At 41.1% G+C, this 4,753-nt stretch overlaps 1 pseudogene; it reads right to left on the bottom strand.

Annotated features, from left to right (window-relative positions):
• Positions 1 to 4,436: 4,436 nt before the first annotated feature.
• On the bottom strand, positions 4,437 to 4,534 carry LOC113461555 (annotated as a pseudogene).
• Between the last annotated feature and the right edge of the window lie 219 nt (positions 4,535 to 4,753).

Below are 4,753 nucleotides of genomic sequence, written 5' to 3' on the forward strand. Positions count from 1 at the left end.
TGATTAATTCCTGAATTACTCCTGATCGATGGATCATCACGAGGATGGTGATTGATCCACTGAGATTAGTGCACATATTGCTTTCTTTGATGGACGAGTCTTAAGTCCACAGTATAGGGACACTGGAGCAATCGTGCAAGTGCTTGTTAGAGTATAAGGGTACTGAGCGTGACCAAAGCAAGTAGTCACTTGGATGTCTATCCACTTGTTAGTGACTTATTTGATGCTGAGTTGTATGACTGGTCTTTTGACCTGCGATGCCTCAGCTATTCACGGTGAGGTTGCTGTAGTTTAACGAGCACATAAACATGGGCCCTAGCCATTTGGGTTCTTGTGGTGCAGATTGGCTAAAGTAGGTTCACTGTAGGAGCAGGGGTGCATCTAGATGGAATCTATTGATCTTGATAGATTAGGAGAGATCCTATGTGATTTATGAGACTGAGTTCGTAAATCCTCGGCCGGGATAGTATGTATAGTGGAAAATGAGTTTTCCACTTACGAACTTAAGTCGAATAAATCTTGATATATTACAGACGATCGGGTTTGACGAGTTATCTATGGCTTTCGTCCTGTAGGGATCCACGATAGAAGGGCTGTATCATACGATAACTGCACCTAAAGGTTCATCATTCCATTCTACTGGGTAGCCACTACATGCTGCTAGGTGTCACTGGTGGATGGTGAGACTCACAGGGACTATCTTGATGATCGATGATCCCTGGTGAGTTGAGTTGGAATTGTTCCAACCCATCGAAAGGAGTTTTCAATGATATTGTGATAGAGATCGCAATATATCTCATTACCAGACAGAATAGAACCTATGGGGTCAACACACATTAGAGGTATTGACCGATCCGATGGTTGAATAATGATTTGGAATCACAAATAATTTATAATTATCAATTTGATTGATAATTGATGTAACCCACTAAGAGTTAGTGAGTAGAAGAAGGAATAACTGCAATTGGATTGCAATTTAATTAAATCAATTGGATTTAATTAATTGGGCTTGATCATATTAGACTAGAGTCCTACTTGGAGTAGGATTTCTAGAGTCCTAATTAGATTAGGACTTCAAATTAAAATAGAGTCCTACTTGGAGTAGGATTTCTAAAGTCCTAATTGGATTAGAACTAAAATTGAATAAGTCCTAATTGGATTAGGAGTTCTTAAGTCCTAATTAATTTTTAATCTAATAAATTAAGATGGCACCTAATTGAATTAGGATTGAAGAGTTTAATTGAGTCATGGTCCAATTGAATCTAATTGGATTAGGATTTAAAGGAGAAAGATTAGGTTCACCTAATCCTCCTTGGAAGAGGATTAGACTCCCATCTATGTGGCCACACCCACCCCCCCCCCCCCACTTAATTTGATTAAGTGGGGTGTGAGATTAGAGGGGATAAGAGGGAGGGGCGTACGCCCCTCTCTTGGTTTTACGTGAGCAAAGAAAGGAGGGGCTACGCCCCTCCTCTCTTAGAGATAAACTTGAGCTCCTAAATTTTAGGAGCTCAAGTCTAGGGATTAATTTAAAGGAGGGCTTGTGGCCCCCCTTTCATATGACTCCCAAGTACATCACGGCAGCAACCACTCTCCCTTTCCTTGGGTTCCAGCTGCCAACATAAAAAAGGGGAGATAAACATGAGCTCCTAAAAATTAGGAGCTCACGTTTAAGGTGATTCAAAAGGAGGGTATGCGGGACCCCTTGAATACCTCTCCTTGGAAATACATGTTGATGAGAGAACAAAAGTGCGATCTATACATCACTTAAATTAATATTATTGCTAACAAATAATGATAAAAGTGCTACATTAATATTATATTTTTGTGGGGTGCAGGTGATCATAAATCAAAACTAAAATGCACATTGGGTCCAAAAAGATGCATCACTGCATGTGACCGGTCAACCGCATGGTTCAACCTTAGTTGCACACTAGAAGGAGTCTAAGTTCAGCCAGCCAGTTCACTGCAACCAATTCCCACCTCCAGTGCTCAAGCTCAGCCGTCCACCTCTTCTCAATGATTTGCCCATGAAGCTTCTCCCAGCGTGCGACTCCTCATCCCTGTGTCCGCGTAACCTTCCAAGGCATCATCCGAATCCCAGCAAAGATCCTTTTCTTCCGCCCATCTCGTCCACGTTCCCGGCCTTCTCCCGCATTCCCGCGTACAAGATCCAACCATCCCGAGCATCTCCGCATTCCAGCTCTCAGCGTTGGATCTTCCCCGCGTCCGCAGCCAGCGTCCGCAATCTCCCAAGCGTCCCAGCGTGCGACCCCTCATCCCGATTCTCAGCTTCTTTTACGCGTCCGGAGATCCCGCGGCCAGCTGGGATGTATACTTCGAATGACCACCCAACCTTCCAGAGCTTCCTCTTCACGTGCGATCAGCTCCTTTCCGCGTCCGCATCCAGGCGTCTCAGCAGATTCTTCCGTGTGGCCAGCTTCCGAATCCTGCATCCGTGATTCCTTCACCATCAGCATCCCAAGCTTCCGGACCCGCATTAGATCCCCCAGCATCCCGTGAAGTCCCCAGCGCTCGCGTGGAAGAGATTGCGATCCATCCGCTCATCTTCCGGATTCATGCTCAAGCCCAGCCATCCGCGAAGCATCTTCCATTCCCAGATCTACTCCTCAGCGTCCGGGATACTCGGCAGCCAGCACGAGAGGAGCATCCCGTGTGATCAGGTGACCCAACGGGAGATATAGGAGGGCTCTCGGCTGGCAAAGAGGGGATCTCTCCCATTGAAAAATAGAGAAGGAGGAAAACAGAGGGGCCAGCCTCTGCCATTTCGAAAGAAAAAAAAAAGAGAAGGAAGAAACAGGGGATGCCCTGTTCTTCCGAAAAGAAAAGAAAAGGAGAGGGAGAGGCCAATATTTTAACGGAGGGTTGATTTCTTAGCTGAAGGGTGATGGGAGAACCCTTGACTTGTTACTTTCTTGAAGTAAACTCTAAACTATTGCTCTATTCAATTTAGATCTTTTGATATATTTTGGTTTCTTGCTTGTCTATGTTGTAGATAGTTCTTTAATGGTTTATATCTATTGATGCATGGATTACTTTATTATTTGATTTGTCGTAGACATAACCGGCACGACAAATGCTTAGAAATTGAGTTCGTGTGTTCAAACAATATATTCCATGTTAGATCTATCCTACATTTGAACTTTTAAATAAGAAACCATAGAGTTTATATCTTGAATGTACTATTGTCAAGGGGGATTCCGGATCCCTACACCATCTTAATCTATCCAAACTTCGATTCTCTGTTTACTGATTTATTTTCTATTTGCAAATCATCATCTTAATCCACGAATTTATTGAATTAATTAATCTAAAATTATACTAAATAATCTCATATATATTTCGTTCCATGAGGATTCAACCTCGGACTTCCAAGAATTTACTACTTGTGCGATTCTCCTATACTTGGAAGATTAATTTCGCGAAAGCATTTTTGCGAACGCGTTAAGTTTTTGACGCCGTTGCCGGAGAACGGCTGATTTATTAGTATAATTTTAGATTTAATTAGTACTTTAGTAGTTAGTCTTTTTCTTTCGAAAAAAAAAACTTTACTCCTGTTTTTTTATTTCCTGCACAATCTGCATCAAACTCTGATATCAAAGTAATTAGCCGTTTGATTGAACTCAAATTTGGCCGTCTGGTGCAGGACCTGTGTTTCTTTCATCTGAACGGTTTGATTGATATTCTGAGACTTTTAAGACCATTAAATTAATATGAAATTTTGCTGCTATCTGTTTTGAATTTTTCTGTGTTTAAATTATTTTTTTCTTAGAATCAGAATTTTATTATCATCATATCTCATTAACCCTTGTTGCTAATTGAAAAATTGATAAGAACTTTAAGAAAAGATCAAGGGTGATCATTAAAAAAATAAATAAACTCTAAAATTTTGTATGCTAGGTTGGAATAGGGACAACACTGGGCGTTTAAATCGAAATTTTTTTGACAATTCCTTAGATCATTACTGAAACTCTTTCGCAAAATCTCAGATCTGGTGAGATGGCTGATGATGATGTAGGAAGTCACCATGGTGATGAAGGTAGACCCCCAGTTATGACACTTCGACAATACTTACACCCTACTAGGACTAATCAACCTTCATGCATGATTATTCTTGAAAACGTAGGACACTTTGAAAGCAAACCAGGAATAATTCAATTGCTGCCCAAGTATCATGGGATGGAATCCGAGAACCCTTATCTTCACCTTAAGGATTTTGAGGAAATTAGCATCACATTTAGAGTGCCAAATGTATCGGAAGACATCCTTAAATTGATCTTGTTTTCTTTTTCCTTAAAGGATAAAGCCAAACATGGCTGAACTCCTTGAGACCTAGATTGCTAGGAACATGGCATGATATGCAAAGAGAGTTCTTGAAAAAGTTCTTTCCCGCACAAAGGACTAACTTTTTGAAAAGGCACATTAGTAATTTCCAACAAAAAGATCATGAAACATTTTATGAATGCTGGGAGAGATTTAAAGAGTTGCTTCTCTCTTGTCTTCATCACGGGTTTGAAACATGGAGAACCATTAGTTTCTTTTACGAAGGGTTGTCTCCACAGTTAAAACAATTTATAGAGACTATGTGCAATGGTCTATTTTTGGAAAAGCAACCCGATGAGGCATGGGACTATTTAGACTCTCTCGTAGAGACTGCACAATTATGGGATACAGGGGATAGAGTGAATAAACCTTTGCCTAAGCCTACTAGCATTGGACACGGGGGCCTTTA

Source organism: Phoenix dactylifera, unplaced genomic scaffold (genome assembly GCF_009389715.1).
Source record: "Phoenix dactylifera cultivar Barhee BC4 unplaced genomic scaffold, palm_55x_up_171113_PBpolish2nd_filt_p 000495F, whole genome shotgun sequence".
NCBI classification, from domain to species: domain Eukaryota; kingdom Viridiplantae; phylum Streptophyta; class Magnoliopsida; order Arecales; family Arecaceae; genus Phoenix; species Phoenix dactylifera.